Here is a 20,491-nt window from a genome sequence, read left to right as displayed (position 1 = left end):
CTTCAAATCAAAATCATACTAAGGGTTTTTTTTTTTTTACAAAATTTAAAAGATAAGGCTTTGTTAATTTTGGGATGGATCGTTTTCATTTAGTAATGACCTAGAAGCATTTACATTGAGTTCTTTTCTTGTGTTTTGACTTTGTCAGTCCTTTATATATTAATTAACCTCACATTTCATTGGGACAAAGCAAACAGCTCTACCTCTCCTATATGATTCCCTAAGTCCACTTCTCCTATGCAGATGGAAGTTGATAGAGAAAACAGTTAACTCTAATATTTTTTAAAAATTCAAAGAGCTAGGTATAGAAGAAACATCCATCAACTAATGTTTTACAAAACAAAGTTAAGTCTGAATAAAAGGGAAAAAAATGACTTTGCTTGGTGGTAAAAGCATTTTATAGCAATAAACACACATCCACAGAGACTAATGGGTTTTTTACAAATTTTGAAATTTTGATCTCCAAAGCCCATTTTAAAGTACATTTAGTCTAGAAAGTACATTTTAAATCTAATATTTCTATCATTGTTTTCTTTTGGTTTAGAAAGCTTAAGGTATGATTTACAAGTAGCATCCAATAAAGACTTAAAAAAAAAAAAACTTCTATACAAATAATAAAGTTACCTTCCAAATAGTTTTGTAGGAAAATACTGTCAAAGTAAAAATTGTACCAGACAAATTAAGCAAGTAAAGAATTTATTCAAGGCTCCTCTGAAGGAGAGAGTGGCCAGTCTAAATTCAACTGTATTTCAAGTTGTAAGCTACTTCCTTTTACAAAGATATGAGTTTCCTTTTTTAATATAAAACCAATTAGTGAATATAGAAATCTTACAATCATCTTTCTCCAACACTAGCTCTTGAAACCTCTCCAACCCTTAAGAGTTGAGTTCAAAGCTAACACTTTTCACTCATCTAAGACATTTCAATTTTGCCAGGAGACTTAAAAACCCTATCCTTTCTAGAAATAAGTTCCTAAAAGCAGTATTTTGTAACAAATTAAATAAACACTACTCTTCTTTCTATGTTTACATCAAGCATGGAAATATACTAATAATTATATTACTTGTCCATTTTGGTGATCCCAATTACAAGATCAGAAAAACAGAACAATAAATGTACCTTGTGGGGTTACAAATGAAGGAGGTTTGTTATATAACCAAATATGTTTCCATATGTTCTAAGCCTACCTGATTTATTTTTTAATATGTTTTATTTTATATAATTCTTACCTCATATTTCATTTTTGCACAATGTATGCTTTTTCATTTTGGTTATATTCCCCATAATTCCCATGCCCCTTATTTTGACCCTAATCCCTCCTCTCCTCCCTCCCACCCTCTGTATGTCTCTGGTTTATAGTTGTTTGTTGATTTTGATTTTTTTCTTTATTATAATTAGTATTTTTCCTGGCCCCTTATTTAGGTTTTCTAAATTCCTGCTATGAGTGAGACCATCCGGTATTTTTCTTTTTCTTCCTGGCTTATTTTGCTGAGTATGATCCTTTCCAACTCTATCCATGTTGCTGCAAATTGCATGAGTTTATATTTTTTGAAAAAAAAAAAAAAAAAGCCTACCTGATTTAGGTTCCTAGGTGTCTACATAGACTTGGAAACAGGGACTCACTTCCTTGATGATTATACTTCAAAGTGGCAGCTTGAAGCTCTTTGTGAAAGTTCTTCCTGGAATGGGCAAAAGGCCAGAGACTTTTAGACAGACATAATGAAAAGGGGAAGAGAAAAAAGTTCTCTAAGGTAAATAATGCTCTAAGGAAAGGAAAGTCAGGGTCTCAAATCAGGAAGAAGCCTGTCATGTTTAAAGGTTAGCAGCTGAGAGAAATGTTATATGGTTATCCTGGTCAATATCATTGATTAGAAAAATAAAACAGGGCAAAAAGCAATTCCAAAAGTTGACTTTCACATGTACAAGCCTGGTTTAAAAATATTCAGGAGATGGGAGACTGACATCTAATCACTGGAAGATCCTGGTTAGGAGGAAATCGCGGAGGCTACAGTGTGTTGAGTGCCCTGAGTTGGAGACATAAAAGGGGGAAGCAGATGGAGCTCTCTGCATTCATCTGGCTCAAGGCACACCTTACTGCATGTCTTAGGGGAATCAGTTCTAGTACTTCTTTGGATGGGGAGGGAGCATGGACAATGACCTTGTGGGCACAGTAATTTAAGATGGCCCATTCCAACTTCAGGGATCCAGGCAGCAAATCTGTCTAGGGTTCCCCAATTCATAAGCTTTCCTGTCCTGGGTGTTCCCAGCCTGTGCTACGGGGTGTTTTGTCACGGTCAAGGCCATCTAGCCAGCTGTTATGTCATGGTCAAAGTCATCATTTCACTTACCATGAGAACTAAGGAGAAGATGACAAAGCTGAAATGATCACACACACAAACACACACACACAAACACATCTGGGAAGGTCAGATCATTGAGTAAAAGCATCACTATGTTGCTTCCAAATTACTTCCAGTGTGGAAAATATACAGGTATTTATCTTCAGTTTGTTAGTTTCATTTCTGGAAAGGATGCCTGTTAGAGGTTTAATTCTACCAGTATCTCTTGTTACATAAAGACTTACTTATTTTAAGGTATTTGCCCTTCTTTACTCTCTCAAAGCTCAGGTCAGCAGCTCTAAAGGACATTGTTCTATGTTAAATGTAATGAAATCCATGCTTTGTGCTCTGGGACAATAATTGGGACTATCCTTAAATTTGACCGGCTGATGGGGCATGAAATTCAATTACTGTTCATTCAAGTATTGTTTGAACTATATAGTTTGTTCTTTTGCAAAGTTTAACAGATGAATAAGAAGTAGAATATCTTCCACTTGAAAGATATACTTGAAATTTACTATTCTCTAATTATAATTAGCCCTATATTCTATTACATTTTTGAAATCTAGTCTAGGGAGAAAAAGAAGAACAATAGAACAGAATGAATAAACTCGAATAGTTTGACAAGCTCACTTACATAAATTCAGCAAGCTTTCAACTTAAAATTTTATAGCAACTATTAATAAAAGAGAAAACAGACCCAAAATGGAGTCACTTGTGCCAAGTCTACATCACCAAACCAAGATTTTATTATCTAACTTAATTGCCAGTTTCAATGTTAACCAGTCCCAGTCAATAACAACAATAATCAATATAGGACCCTCCCACTTCCCCTAACAGGAGATGACCTTGCCTGAAACAATCTTGTCTTTTTTCTACGTAAACTCCCGCCCAGTCCTTTTTCTGACTATAAAAACCTTTGCTTTTTGTACAATGAAAGAGTACTCTTCAGGATGCTAGCTAGCTACATGCGGATGCAGATTGATTCATGAATCCCTGAATAAAGACAATTAGATCTTAAAATTTACTCAGATAAATTTTGTTTTTTTAACACCATATGAATATATGAATAAGTTCATAATACATTTTGTCCTGAGGTTGTCTCATTTAATTATTCTATCAAGTAGAAACGCTCCTCTAATATATCAATGTGCAATGATGATATTTTCTCTTAAACCAGAATCTGCCTTCTTATTAGTCTTTTTGACACCCAAGTAACTTCATCCTCTGCAAAAATGAAAATACTGGCTAGATCATCCTTCCCTTTGAAACTTTCACTTTCCACATGATGGTTTACACTTACTTTGTATCATCATTAATTTTCTTATCAGCCTAGAAAAATATAGAATCAATTATTGGTTTTCATGAAACAAATATGGCTTGATGTTCTAAGACTTTCATTTCAACAAACATTTGCACTGGGGTTTAAATCAAGCTTCTCTTGTGTTAGTCTGTAAACCGGGACTCTTGTAGATTTGTACTTATGAGTAACTATTTGCTTTGCTTAGAAACTTTGCTGATATCAAGCACAACATCTATAGGCGAGTAGTAGAACCTTCCTTACAATCCTATGAGTGAGTCAACAGCAAACAATTTCAATTTAGTTTCTACTTTCAAACACTATTTTTAAAGATAAAGGACTATTTGGAAGCCAAGCATAAGTATTAGGCAATTAAATCTAAGAGAATAAATATGATTCAATTTTTTACTTGGAATATCAAATTTTACCTATTTTTTATTTGGAATACCAAAGTTTACCTAAAATTTAGTTTTATTGATGGTCTGATGTCAGACTTTAGTTAAAATACACAAATTCCATTTGAATCAAAGACCTCAGGCAAATCATTTACATGTTACTTTAATAATCTAGTTAAGGGCCTCCCCAGTGGCGCAGCGGTTGAGCACCAGGCTGCAAAGCTGCCCGCAGCCTCTGCAGCACCGGTTCGATCCCGGCCGCCGGCAAGGATCCCACATGGCGCGCAGACCTCTCCTGCCGCGCCCGCTGCTCCCCTCAGCAGTGTCCTCCTCCTGTCTGCCTGTTCTGCTCCCTGCTCTGGCTCTGGTGAATCCTCTCACCCTCCCATGCTCTGACTGTCCCCAGTGCTTGTATAAATAAATAAATAAATGTTTAAAAAAAATCTAGTTAAGAATTATTTCCCAACCTCCGAAGGGATCATTAGAAATTGATGAAATATTCCAATCTTAAACTTTCACAAAATCGATGGTGATTATTTAGACATGAAATACTTTGTGTACTTTCTCCTACTCCCCAATTAGGATTCTAGGATAAACTGCAATTAGGAATTTTAATATCTTGAAACTAGTTTTGATTCAAATAAAATTTAAACAAATGACATTTTAGTGATTTCAGAGCATCCAGGATACAGATCTAGCTGTTCTGGTTGGCAAAGGATAATCCTCAAACAAAATATTTTCCTGACTGGAATCTTTGCCCTATGCTAAGTCAATAAAAATCAAGTGTCAATTGCAATTGGAAAATAGCCTTTAAAAGAATCTGCACATCCCTATCTTTTTCATGTTTGATATATAAAGTTTACAGGTAGTTAATTTACCAACGGATAGGTTTGATTCCATTGAGACCTACTCTAACAACTTTGCTAGGGCAGGGTTAGAGTAGCCTTCCTTCCAGGAATACCCACCCCACCCCTACCACTAAGGCCTGAATGATCCCCAAGGACTCTCCACTTTGGCTGGATGGAGCTCTCATGTTACCCTACCTGTGTGGTCTTACGGGGTTTCATTTCATGCAAGTGTAGCCTTGTACTTCCAGAAAGCTGATGTAATATATGTCATGAGTCGGCTATGAAAAATTTGGTTACTATTTACTGTCAAAGAATTTACAAAGAAAGGTAAATAGTAGCTTGATCTGTGTCTCTCTTTGTAAGATAAATCTATAGTCTCCAAAAAGGTACCAAAAGTTAAATCCAATGGTACAATATCAAAAATGGCATCCAATTATAATCTCAGTTTCCCCATATCAGTCCCCATTTTTCTTGCATCCCTTCTCATAGAATTTTTCACATGAATAATTTTAGTTATATGGCCTTTGATAATAATCTTAACTACTTATACCTCCTCATTTTCAGACAATTCTTCTAAGACCATCCAATATAAAGTTTTCCCTCCTGACTACTCTGATCTATAACTCTTTCATGTTGCTGTGTTAATCCTTCAAAGCACTTAAAGCCATCTGAAAGTATAAATTAATTTTAGCTTCGATTATTTTATTGTCTTGAATCTCCCCATGAAGGTTGTGATGTTCTCAGCATTCACTTCTGAATCTCCAGTTCCCAACAGAGAGGAGTTTTATACTAAGTACCTAATAACAATCTGGAATAAATCAATTATTTGTTTGTTTGTTTCAAAACATTTTTTTTATTCCTGAACTGCTTCTTTAGGACTCAGGAGGTTTGGCTATGAAATAGTAACCCTAAAACTAAAGTTCTACATCTAATGAAAACCCTAGTTAATACACGTCAGTTAGGTCACAGTGAAAACACACCAAGTTCAGAACAAAACTGGCCCTGTTGGTTGAAGACTATAAGAATAAATTTTTCTTATTATGTTTACTTTATTTTAAAGAAATAACCTCATAATTTGAGAACAGAGTTTTATCTTCATGGTCTTTCTATGTTGTTCTCCAAGCACCAGAATCCTGTACAGAGAATGGGGTATAGAGGGCACTATTGTACTGAAAATCAGATGGAAGAAGCCTATAACGAAGAAATGCAAGGAATTAACAGGGCCAGTTTCTTTCCTTTGCTTACCAGACTAGAAAAGTGTATTTTTTTTTAACTATTTGATAGTTCAAAAAGATTCTTTATTCTCTTAGAGCATATTAAGAAAATCAAATTGTTGTGTTGTTATTCATACAGGAAATTTCCCTAATAAAATCAAGGGGTGATAGATTGTGTTTCGTAGTAGGACATGCTTTTCAGCTCTGGAGAAGAGATCTGACTTGGAGAGGTCCAATTTCGGGAGAAGCAATCTGATTAGACATAATTGATCCAGGAGTCCCACAATAAGAATAATCTGAGTTTTGGGCCTCCCTGGTGGCACAAGGGGTTAAGCACTGCACTATGAAACAATCTGCAGCCTCTTCAGCACGAGTTCGATCCCCGGCCGGCCAGGGAGCAACCCACATGGTGCAGCAGACCTCTCCTGTCTCGCCTGCTGCTCCCCTCAGACCTCTCCTGTCTCGCCTGCTGCTCCCCTCAGCAGTGCATTTCAGTCAGTCTGCCTGTTCTGCTCCCCACTCTGTCTCTGGTGAATCTTCTCACCCCTGCATCTCTAGCCTGTACCCCAGCTTTTGCATGCATAAATAAATAAACCTTTAAAAAAAAAGAATAATCTGTGTTTTAATCCACATCCAGGAGTCCTCAGTTAGTTCCTACCTCTCACTTTTTGATGTCGGTGCTAGAAGTCTGCTCCCCTTTGAAAGAGATGAATGTCCACAGTCCCCCTCTTTTCTTATATCAAAATCCTGCCAAACTATTAAAATTCCACACAATTCCTTGTAAATCCTGAAGTCTTTCGTTTTTTATGACTTACAAATTGCTTCTTGATTCGCTGGGATCTGATCTCACCCCTTGCTCCTCTCCCCCAGTGTGCTCCTGGCCCACTACAGTCTATGTGAGCATGTGACTATAGACCCCAAGAGACAGGAAAGGAGAATGAGATGCACTCTCAGTCCAAAGAGCCCAGAAACACGAGCAGCATTTTGTCCTTGTCAGGCTTAGGTGAGAGGTTGCACCCACACACCTTGCATCTTCAGCACCCCATATTTTGCCCCTGTGATTGCATCACTTCCCCCTAGGATAGTCCTTCTTAAGTAAACAAAAATTTTTCATTTGAACACTTTGAGAATAGAAGTAATTCTATGAAAAAATTATAATAGCCTAAATCAGAACTGACCAGAGCAAGTAAGAAGTATATTCAGCCGCTCAATGCAAAGCCATCTAGCTTAAATATAGACTTTTATAAATCACCTCTCAGAATCCTTGGAAGAGGAGGACTAAGGAGTCAGACAGAACTGGGCTCTCCCCTCATCTCTGTGACTCAGGGTCTGTGTGATAGTTAGAAGCTGTTCAGAGCAGCTTGCCCATCTCCACAGTGTGAGCTGTAGTGACCTCTGAAGGTCCTGGGCGCTGTCACCTCACATATGCAAATGCCTTTGGTGCATAATAGGTATAATAGCCTTTTGTGCCCTTCCTGTTGCTCCTTTGCATGCAATGATTTTGATCTTCAGCTAGCCAGATTTGTTTTTCTTATTATAATTCTTATTTACCGTTTTCAGGAAATGGTACAATACTTAACCATACCTCAAAATACTTAAAATGAATGTGGTTATTTCTATTTTGCAGAGTTTTTTTTTTCTCTCTTTGGGTTTTTTGATTCCCAAAATGAGGGTTGTTTTTACTCATGTCTATCCTGTTTCAGTAATTGAAACAAAGCATCTTTCTTCTATTTGCGGTTCAGAATAGGTAGAGACAAAATGCATTTCAATTTATGCATAATCTATAATAGTGTTTATTAATGTTTCTATGACTAGAAATCCAATTATTTATCATTTTGGAAATGTTTAATTAGTGGGAGAGCCATACTGTTAAACATTATGTCTTTTCTAAAAAGGAATAATTTTTAAAATACTTAATTTTTAAATATTTAATTAAAAAATTAAAAATCATTTAAAAAATGATGCCATGTGCATCACTCTGGCTGGTACATAGGTATATGAAAGACAGAACAGTTGCAAATCATATATTTCCAGGAAGACATATTTTTGAAATCAGAAACAAAATGAGTACATTTTTATAAAAATAGAGAAAAAATATAGATTAAAATAACATTTTAAAAAACAGTTCCAAAAGAGAAAACTCAAAATTATTATGTTTATATTGGTTGAGTTATAAAAGCAAATTTGACTTACTTGTATAATTTTAAAAATTAAAATAAGAAAATTTTGCAAAATGGACACATGATAATGGTTGTCAAATGTCATAATATTTTATTTATGAAGTTCAGTTTTTATACAAAATCTCATAAATACAGTATTATCTAATGTTTACATTTTCAAGTATTTTTATTTAAGTTCATCCATGTGGAATTGAACAATAAGTGAAAAATAAGGCAACTTACATTTTCCTTTGCCTGTTCAAGTTGTGAAGGCAATGTGTGCCTCTGTGTTCATTGCAGCATTACTTACAATTGCCAAGATATGGAAACAATCTAATCGCCCATCTACAGATGAGTGATTAAGAAGATGTGGTTTACACGTACAATTGAATACTACTCAGCTTAAAAAAAAAAAAAGTTGAATTGGATCTGGAGAAAGAAGAAGAAGGAGGTGTATGACAAGAGTCTTGCCCTTGGAGAATTGTGGGTGACTGGGGTGAGGCCTTTGCAATGGTTACCACAGGTAGGGGTATCATTCAACAATCAAAGATTTTCACAGTTCTCCAGCGGGAGTAAACCACAAGGCAGTTTGACAACAGTTAACACCAGAGCTCCACAATTGGGAGGTAGCTTTGCAGTTTGGGAAGTTCTATATTCCTTGTTGACAATAGTATTACTCAAGTCAGAGGAAAAGAAGATGCCGGGGAATCCATCACAAGTGGTGATTAACAGGAGCCATATAGGCAGCAAGAAATGGACCCATGGTGATGGTTGTCAGCTGTCAGCTTCCAGGCTCAGAGAGCAAAGGGCCAGTTGATGGTCCAACTGCAGGACCACTAGGGGACTATCCCATGTAAGGACAAGATATCATCTTTGAAGAAAATCTGTTGGTTGTAAGTGAACCCTCATGTGATACTACGTCACCAATAAGTACAACAAACAGATTCCAAAAACATGGTTATAAGCAAGAGTGAATCAATGGAGAATGTCTCTGCATTCTACCCTGCAACTCTTATCTTTGTAGGTTCAGAAATCCTAGCCCCCAGAAAAGACTATTTCAAGCAAGTAACACAGCGGGATGTCCATTAAACTATACCTGCTGCCTTTTTATTTCAGGCTTCTTGTGCATGAAACCTGCAGGCAAAAAAAAGGCATCACCATCCTGGAAATGGTGATTGGTCCTGATCATTAGGATGAGGTGAATCTGCTGTCAGATTCACAGTGGGGTGAGGAATAGGCGCAGCATCTAAGTTAGTCAATGGGTCTTCTCTTTCCACCCCTTTGCTTGATTTTGAGGCCAAGTGAACAAATGTGGCAGGGAATAGGCTTTGTATGTAGGCAATCCCATGGGTCATCTCTTTCTAGTCCCTTATTTGATTTTGATAATAAATGGACAAGTTCAGCAGCCACAGTCTGATAAGAGCATTGTGACCACAGTTTCAAAGCTTTCAGGTAAGAGGATCTGGGCCACCATTCCAGATAAATAGAGGTGCTTGCCTTGAATGAAAGGAATCTAGACCGTAAAGGCGATAAACAATGGTTGCTGCCTTATGGCCCGTAGCAGGATTTGGAGCCGCAGAGCATTTCACTAATAATCTTGCAAGATTCCCAGGATATTAGTCCAACCAGAATTCTAGAAAAACTATTTCCAAATGGGATGAACTTACCATTCAGAGAAAGGGGATCTGAGTGGTGCAGGAGATCACTGGAGAGACAAGGTGGTGTGTTGCCCCATCAGAGATACCAATAACCACAGCCTGCCAGGAATGCGGCAGCTAATGCCTCACAGCTGAGCTACTATTTTTGGCCAGAGAGAAACGCCTTGCTTACTGCTACACTCTTCCCAAAAGCAGGGGTGTCGGAAGCCCACATGCAATAATTGGTAGTTGTGAGGTATGTAGTCCCATCTCCATTGCCTCCTGAGGCAACTCAGTCCTCCTTGGCACTTGCTGAAGACATTGTTGTGACTGGACTTCAATTCATCTTCTCCCTCTACCCAGTTCTCCTTCCTTTATCCCTTCTCAAGTGTGAAACCCCAGAAAGTTCCCTAATAATATTCCCATGCTCAAATTTCTGTCTCATAACCTGTCTCCCAGGGAACACAACCTCAGACAGTATTTTTTTCTGATGTAGTTAATTTTATGAAGCAATCAGTGAGTATATGCTACGTAGCCTGCCATGGGGACTATATCAAGGAAATACAAGATTTGGTTTTCCTTTTCAGGGATGCGCAAACTTATTAGTGAGATGATAATAGCTGCAATATTCTCTTTTGATGATTTCAGGTATTTAAGTGTAAATTGAGGGGCACCTATCATACATGTTCTGAGTAAGGTATTGCAGATACATAGCTTGGATTCAAATGTCAAGTCCACCATTTAGTAAATATATGAAATTATTGTCCTCTTTATGACTTGGTTTCTTTACTGGTAAGTCGGGAATAATAACACAACCTATCTCTAAGAATTATTGCAAGGAACAAATAAGCTAAAATATGTGAAGCAGTATGGCATTGAATTAGTGAGGGCTGCAGAAATTGGTCTAGAAATGTTAGTCACTATGTCATCGATGTGATTTAAAGCAAGCAAGAAAAATGACCCAAACCAAGGACAGTCTGTGCTGAGATTTGATTAGTCACTAGTTATAACTTACTGTGTAAGAAGGCTTTATTGCTTACCAAGTATTTACATAAATATTGCCTCATTTGATGCTAATAACTTGGCGATGTAGATATCAATTTCATTTTGCAAATTTCACAACTAAAATTGAAAGGAGGCAGGCCTCCTAGTTCAATGTTATTTTTAATGATGCAGTAGGAGAAAAAAACGTAGGAGAAAAGCATTTGTGAGGGCAAAACCATGAAAGGTGTATGGAAAACAAACAGGCCAGAAATGACCTCATGGAACATTAGTTTCACTATAAAAGTTGTGGCCAGACTGTAGGCAGTCTTGACTTGAGTACTTAAAAAATAAAATAAAGGGACAGCCATTAAATGTTTTTGCACTAAAAAGGAAAGAGATAATAAAATTGGAATTTTAGGATAAATTTGTTAGGTGTCACAGATAACAAAAGTTTATAGGAAGGAGCGCATGGACTCTGGGGTCAAGGACTGGGAGCCTGGGTGGTGGGTTTAGTGTAGTAACATGTATCAAAAAAGTATACACCTTTGAGCCACATGCTAGAAATCACCGTTACCTCAATTTAAAAAAAGAAGAACAATTTTCAAACAAGAAATAGAGTGAGACAATGGATGGAATTCTAACTTAAAACAGTACCAAGTTTTAGTTTAGATTTTTCTCTTAAATTACTATGCTACATGAAAGAGCTATTTGGACTTGCTGAGTATTTGTTTCTTACTCTGCCAAAACAAAAGGCGATAATGAAGCCTTTAAATCATTTAGTGCTCCTCTATGAATGGTGAGTGATGCAAAGACTGACTGCTCAACCCATCTTTAGCTTTGCTAAAATGATGAAATATAGCAAATGTTTGCATGCTCTCGTAGAAATTTTTATCTTTTTTTGCCCCAAAAATTCCAATTTATGTCCCTTAGCAATGTATGTAATGATTTTCTGAGTGCAAATTTAAAACAACTTTGTAAAATAAGATTAGTTTCTCAAATTAGTTCTTTTCCTCTTAGGTGAACCACAAACAAAAGCATGAAATCCATGAGTAGTACTTTTATTTACACACAAATGCCATATGACTGAGACTTATTTATGATGACTTATTCTGTAATCTTAAATTATGAACTAATGTTTAGTGAGACTTTATTTGCCAAGAACCTAGAATACTGGGATTCTTTCTTAAGTAGGCCTGTTTTTATTTTCAATGTCTTCCTGTATTAGCTATTAATCTTCTAAAGATTTCTAAAGATTATAATTCATCTTAAGATTTTACCTCTTAACTGTCAGGATGACTTTTATCAAAAACACAAGTGATATCAAGTATTGGTGAGGGTATGGAGAGAAGGGAACCCGACCAATGTTGTATATAATGTGCAGTCACCATGGAAAGTAAGATGGAAGTTCCTCAAAAATAAAACTAAAACTAGAATGACTATATGATCTAGCAATCTTACTTCTGGATATTTTTATACAAAGGAAATAAAATCAGTATCTCCAAAAAATATCTGCATTCCCATGTTCATTGTGGCATTATTCACAACATACAACACTACAGAAAGCACCTAAATATCCATAAATAAATGAATAAAGAAAATGTGATACACATACATCACATCAAAGCACACCACTGGAACATTAGTCAGTCATAAAAAGAAAAATCTAGCATTCATGACAATACAGATGAAACTGGGGGATATTGTGTAAATTGAAATAAGCCAAATACAGAAAGACAAATGCTGTATGTTCTTACTTATATGTGGAATCTAAAAAAGCCAAATGCATAGTATCAGAGAAAAGAATGTTGATTTCCAGGACCTGGGGTAGGAATTGGGAGAAATATGGAGAGTTTGATTAAAGGTTACAAACTTTCAGTTATAAGATGATTAAGTTCTGGGGATCTAGTGTACATCATGTTAATTATAGTTAATAATACTATTTGTATAATTGAAATTTTCAAAGAGTAGCTCTTAAGGGTTCTCACTGTTTTAAAACAAAAGGTAACTATGCAAGGTGATGGATGTGTTCACTGATTGTGGTAATAATTTCACAATGTACATATATAATACATCATCACAGCATACACCATACCAATTTTTACTTGCCAATCATACATAGTAAAGGTGGACCATAAAGAAAAACAACAAAAAATTTCACTGTTGTCCATAGTACCTAAAATACAAATTCTCCATTTTTATGTATCTTCTATAAAGCTTCACAGTAGTTCATTTTGTCATGTATTCATAGTCTTTTTTTATGTTGACCTCATCTTCTGTGGGATCCCCCAGGACACTCGGGTACCCCAACTTTGGCACCTATGCCTAGAGTATAGTTTTCTTTTTGTTTCTACAGCCAGGTCTCATAGTTCTCAGAAGAGAGAAACCAATGTTTATGCTTATAATTAGTTTAATTTCTATACTACACAGTGTGAACTAGAAAGTCACTCATACATGACACATTTTTTAAAGTCCTTGCCCTGGAGGACTGTTGTGGGCAAGAAGTGGCCATATACATAAGAATGGGTGGTCAGAGTCATTCTTTCTTATAGCCACTGCGAGTGCCCTTATCATGTACCCTTAAGATAAGGGTATACTACCTTAAAGAAACCGACAACTTAAAAAAACAACAAAACTGACAACTCTGTGAAAGTATCAGTAATAACAAAAATGCTTTATGTCCATCAACTTTACAATTATTTCTATAAGGGAAACAGCTTGATGTTTGCAGGGAGCTAAAAATTCATGAAGTGAGAGAGTGAGACTAAGCTGAGATGCTAACCATTTGTTCCTCTATGGCTAATGGCTTATGTAAGTGGCCCTACTCATAAATGGGGCATATCACCCCTAGGTAATGCACTTGGTTAAAGCAATAGGGTGAAAAGTAGCAGAAACTATTTTGTCACTCTAATGTGGTGAAACTGATGACTCAGACTGAATTTCAGGGAACATCATGTGATGACACAAAGCCATATTCACTAGGTGACAAATATATAGCATTTACAAAATTCTAGGAAATAGTGTGGAATAGTGCAGAGCATGAGGGTAATATTTGCTTCCCAAAACATGCACAGTGAAGCCTGCCTGCTGACATTTTCATCCACTGTAAGAGTCTTGATTTCTGAAACCATGTATGTGAGAGATGACATTATTTGAAATGCACACTTTATTTCAGGGTGCATAATTTATTGCTTGTTTTATGTCAGTGACAAAGTGGCTTTTAGTTCATCTCAACTGAAGTACATAGTGGAAATCTCAGGGACAGGAAAAATTTTGCTTTCTTTTTATTAACTTACAAGAATTTTCAGTTCCATCAAGGGGCTCTATCTAAGTATTGAAAGAGAGGAGATTGATGTTTTCCCTGTTAAAGGTGTTTGTGCCATTTATGGGTTTCTTTCTGTGAATCAGCTTTCTGATGCTCAGTAATCTGATCTGAAGATATAAAGAGGGCAATTGTGAATCATATTCTTGGTAATGCAATCAGTTATTATCTTCTTTCCCACTTTAGACAAAGACATTTCTCAACTAATGATGGCAAATCATCAATCACTTTTCTCTGATAGGCACCAAAATTTTTCTGCCATATTATACAACTTTTTCTTCTTTTACATGCCTGAGTTCTATAGAATAAATATTTGATGCCTTTGGATTTCAGAGAACATGGCTGCTTAGGCAAGGTTTTCTCTGTCCTTGAGAAACAGTTAAAAGATCTACTGAAAAACATGTTTTAGTTTCTCAACAATTTTATAAAATTAAATTTTAGCAAATATAAATATCCAAAAGGATAATGAAAGAAGATTTTGTTCATCTAGACAGTTATTTTATTTTCTTTCACTTACTCTCATTCAGTTTATTTTAAATCCATATGTTCCCTACAGGAACATATAATTGGGGATTATATGCCACCAGTTCTGAAATGTCATATAGGTTTTAGAACTAATACAATAATTAATACCTTACAAGAAAAGAGCAGAGCCCCACTCCAAGATGATCCCTCATTATAAAGCCCTACCACCTCCCCGCTGCCCTAGAGACTCTGAACCCAGTATTTGGGTTGGAAATGTGGAATGCTAAGACTGAGAACCCTGCCTACTGAGAAAGATGTGAAATTGAAGTGACTGAAATTTGGAGGGTAGAAGGAAAAAACTTTAAGAATTCATTAATGCAAAATATATCTTCTAATAAGTTATGTTCTGTGGTCATTTTTGTTCTTAACTTTTAAAGAAACAAAAACTGCATTATCTTCATAACCTTCACACGTGCAATTTACTAAGTGGGTAGATATCGAATTATGGCTTCTCATGGCACAAAGGAAATTCTAACTACATGGAGGTATAATAAGTAAATTGTGGTGATCATTCTGCAACATATGTGTATTTAAACATCAAGCTGAACAGCTTAAACTTGTACAGTGTTTATATGTCAATTCTACTTTTATTTTTTAAGTTTGTGGTTGAAGTAACACAGCCCAAATTACCAGAGTCCACTGAATGCTACACCCAAACCAAAGCAGTTACAGGTATCAATCTGGATCCCATCAGGAGACAGAAAACATGTTGTGATTTAAATATCAAAGGGATGGTTAAGTATAAAGAAATGTTAAACTGATATGAAAGGAACTATTTAGTGCAAGAGAATTCCGTGCAGTGTGCAAAGACTAAGGGGCCATGGATACAGAAAGGAAAATCTCAAAAGGATACCATCTTCACAGTGTTAGGGATCAGAATTTGTTGGGGAACATCTAGTTGTAGCCCAAAGGACACAGAGGTTGGGCAGTTGGCCAGAACCTTAGCTGGTTTGCAGAAGCTCACTTGGCAAGCAGAAAGCAAGCCTTCAGGGTGTAGATAACCCTCTACTCAAGGCTGGGTATGCAATTATACAAAGGGAGTTGGGTTACCAGATAACTTCCGTCTTTTCAATTTGGAAATCAGTGTTATGTCCTTCAATGGGGAATGAAATGGAAGGTGTTCCTCCTTTGTGAGCCACAACAGTAAATATAGTACAGAAAGATTATCTTAATAGGTCTTTCTAAATTCACACATAAAAATTTTTAAGCCCAACTTTTTAAGTGGCAGCCTGTTTAGTTTTTACTTACTGGGCCTATTTTGGTAAGTTAAACTGTCTTTGAAAGCTAGTCATTTCACCAAAATATTCTCATTGAAATTAAGCAATCATGTTACATACTACCCATTCCACTAATGGTATTGTTAAACTAATATTTGATTTTGCACTTGCTTTTTTCTCTTAATTGCCTTCACCAAAAAAAATAGATTTTTATTTTTAACTATGTTGCTCCAAAAAAGCCACTTGTATTTATTTATTGTAAAAGTATAATTATCAGGAATTATCGAATCTCTTGATGTTATTTCCTTAATCAACTTTGCCTTTTCCTAATTTTATTGGATAATATTTTTCATTTATGATTAAATTATAAAAGTTCATAAAACTATGAATTATTTCTACCATAGTAAACAGCTGAGTATGCTGCTATGAATATAGCATGTAAGTTTGGCATTTATATAATCAGCTTTTCAAAACTTTATATAAATATTTTGTATATGTGGTTTAGTAAGTCATTAAAATTAATGAAAATTCTTAAGACTTAAAAGAAGGCTTTCAGTATAAATTTATTAAATATATTGGGTATATTTTCCAGTTTCCTCATATACCAGGTATTTATTATCTCCTTGTGCTTCATGTAAATACAGAGTTAAATTAAAAAACCAATAGCAGCTGCCAAGTTTAGAGCATCTTCTTATAGTTTTTGCTTAATAGGTTTGAGGTAATATTATCTGAGACTAAAGCACTGACTTATTTTATTTTTCAATATAAAATCATTTTTACTATATTATGTATTTCACTTCATAAACAAAATAACTCATCTTTATGTGGCTGGAAGAAAAAAATTATCACTGATTCTTTCATTGTAAAAATCATACATCATAAAAGTACAGAGAAAGGAGACACTACATAAAAATATAAACATAAAAATTAACATTACATTCACCTCCCCATCCATCCATAATGGCTTGTCTTATTTTGATGTATAGCCTTCCAAACTACCAGAGGAGAAAATGCTTGTGCATTATATTCTATCACAACATGTTTCAGATACATAAAATTCAAGAGAGTGTTTAAATAAAAGTTAGATATGTGCCATAATGAGTTTCTCTGCAAGTATACAAATAATAGTACAACAACATGGGAAAACATTCTATAATACATTGTTATACAAAACAATAACAAACAAAGCAGCCAATAGATTTTGATTTGCAATAAATTTTAATTTTAAACCAATTTTAGATTTATAAAAAAATTACAAGCATGACACAAAGAGTTTTGTATATCCCAACTACAGTTGCATCTACCATTAACATCTTTCATTACAAAGATATGTTTCCTGCTAACTTCCTGTAAAAGATTATGTGAGGGCCTCCCAGGTGGCGCAGCGGTTGAGCGCTGGGTTGCGATGCTGCCCGCAGCCTCCGCGGCGCCGGTTCGATCCCTGGCTGCTCCCCGGCCACCAGAGGAGGGTCCCAAATGGCGCGCAGACCTCTCCTGCAGCGCCCGCTGCTCCCCTCAGCAGTGTACTTCGGTCCTTCTGCCTACTCTGCTCCCCGCTCTGGCTCTGGTGAATTCTCTCACCCTCCCGCACTTCTGACTGTACCTAGTGCATGTATAAACAAAAACAAACAAACAAATAAATAAATAAATAAAACATGCCTCTATTTAAAAAAAAAAAAAAAAGATTATGTGAGGGATTTTTTCCTGGGAACCATTTAAAAATCTAGATTTTCTTATTTGACAAAATAACAAATAAGAAGGAATGTTTATCATTTTACAATTAATTTTTAAAAGGATATGGTTTAACATGCAATTTGCAGCAACATGGATGGCGCTGGAAGGGATCATGCTCAGCGAAATAAGCCAGAAAGAAAAAGAAAAATACCGGATGGTCTCACTCATAGCAGGAATCTAGAAAACTTAAATAAGGGACCAGGAAAATGAATAACTATAAGAAAGTGAAAATCAAAATCAACAAAAAACTATGAACCAGAGACACTCTATGGGGGGGGGGAGTGACTGGGGTCAAAATAAGGGGGTTGCAATTGTATGGGGAATATAAAAATAAAATTTATAAAAATTTTTTAAAAATTGTATTAAAAAAAGGATATGGTTTAAATTTATCTGTCTTAAAATATATGGATTTTTGAAAATATCGGGCTTCTTTCATTTCATTGTTTTATGCTGTTTTGGTATTTTATACTTATTTCCTATTCTTTCTGCCTTTTACTGTATGAACTGTTTTGCTTCTTGTTTTTTAGCAAATGGATAACATGATGTTTTTCATCTCCCAGGCAACTATTATGCATGTCTAATATCCCTATGTCTATATCCCTATGTCTATATCTATGTCAATATCTACATTTGATTTTTTTCCTCTATTTTTATCTACTCTGTGAGTGTTGTGTTTTTGTTTGTGATGGTTGCTGTTTACCTGAAGTCAATAGGAGTAATAAATTTTCTAAGTCTTGAATAACTAAAATACCTAAATATTACATCACAAATTAGCAAAATATTACCTATCTTATGAACTAGAGATGTTTTGAGTGAAATATGTTGTGTAAAAGCTATTTGTCTATTGCATCTTGGTGCTTGTCTGCTGGATTTATAATTGAATAGTCTGAGAAAGCTTAATTAACACTTGTTCCTTTAAAACCAGTCTGTATTTGTTTGAGCCAATGTGTTTTTATCTGTTTTCTTTCTAGCAGTTCTTTGTTATCCTCAAAATTTTAAAAAATTTATCCTAATTACCTCTAGGAGTAAGTTTTTGAAAACTCTATATAAACAAAAAGAATATAATTTTTAAATGTTTGTTTGTTTCATTTGCTGTTTTAGTGGTTGATTTTTTTAAGGGAAGCCAGCTTCACAAGCTAAAAAATATGTTCTAGGTCTTTCAAGAGACACTCTTATGGCTGTCACAGATGGGCCAAACCTAGGTGAAAAGATCTAGATATAGATTTCACTCTTCAAGATCAAGACCCTACAAGAAGTCGAGCTGTTCTGTCCACCTTAGAGATAGATGAAGCAGAAGTAGTTTAATGGAAATGTACTAAAGTCAAGTTCAGAGAGGAAATGGCAACCTTCCCAGTGAAGTAGATGAACAAGCCCACCAATGAAATTCATCACCCAGGTGAGACAATACAGAACTACGGAGAGCAACGAGGGTAAATCTACAGACCTCAGATCAGTTAGTCTCCCTGCTTTTGCTGTAGAGTGAACAGGAAGAATGGTGGCTGCTGTGATGCAGGGAGGCTCCAAACTTTTATGTGCACTACCTGCTGAGAAATTCATGCTTATGATTTAGTTCTGAAATACTGAAAATGCAGAATGTGTGGGATAGTGTGAGAGTGAGACATGCTACCCAACTGGCTGCAGTGATGTGCAGGCGGGAGGCCCAGGCCCTACAGGGAGGGATGGCTGATACCTTAATTGTGTCTATGCAATGACTAGAAAACAACAAGTGAGGGGCAGCGACAAGTCTCCTGTTAGCCCTGCTACGCGAAGAACTACACTGGGAGATGTTAGAGGTACCATATTTCTTTAGATCCAGAAGGACAGTGAGTTGACAAGATCATCTGATCCATAACAGACTCTTGGTGCCTGTCCTATACCGAGGGCCTTGCAGACCAAATTCATGGCCACTGAAGTATAGATTTTTCTATTCAGAAACTTGTGAGAAATAAATCGTAACTTAAGATGACATTTCTGATTTGTATTGTCTGTAGTCATCTTCATTTCCACTGCCCAGTTAAATTATTGGGGACATGTAGAAGAATAAAAGAAAAAGAAAAATCTAGAGGAAACCAAGAATCTCACACAATCCCTTTCCTTGTATTTTTTCTTTGAAATTTAATCTTACTCAGTATCTTTCTTTGTTCTTTTTTTTTTTCCCTTAGAAACCTCTCAACTCTGACTTTCAAAAATTACTTTAAGCCTTTTTTTAAAAAAAAATGTAAACATGTATTTAGCTTTAGACTTCTAGATAAAATTCTTTGATGTGAGAAATAGGGCTAATAAATCTTAGTACTGCTCCCATTTGTCAAGTAAAGTGCAAAGTGTTAGGTATGAAAAGCTGATAGGTTTACTTCTTAAAACTTTTTCATTTGTAAAGGAAAAATAAAACAAAATATATATTTTAGTGCCTCTTTTGTTTGCTAAAGTTTGTGATATAGTTTATCATAAAAAAGTTTGTGATAAAGTTTGTGATATAGTTTATCAGAAAGTTTGTGATATAGTTTATCATAAAGTTTGTGATAAAGTTTGTGATATAGTGAATTCTTTTTAACCATGGAAACTATGAAGAATATAATACATTATCATTTTCATCTGTGGTCATTAATCTGATTTAAATAGAAGTAGTTTTTTGAATCATTTGATAACTATGCTATATTTTTTGGTACTACTGAGTTTCTTCATTGGTATATTTATCATCTCTAAGAGCTTCAAAATGTTTTTTATATAAATCTTGAAAATATTAAGATGACCACCATAGATGGTTTTGAGCTGGTTGGTATATCAGTTTTTACTTTGTCATTCAATAGTAGTAAGTGGTGT

This window comes from Talpa europaea (assembly GCF_964194135.1).
Source record: "Talpa europaea genome assembly, chromosome: 13".
Taxonomy (NCBI): Eukaryota; Metazoa; Chordata; class Mammalia; order Eulipotyphla; family Talpidae; genus Talpa; species Talpa europaea.
This window is presented reverse-complemented; position numbering follows the sequence as displayed.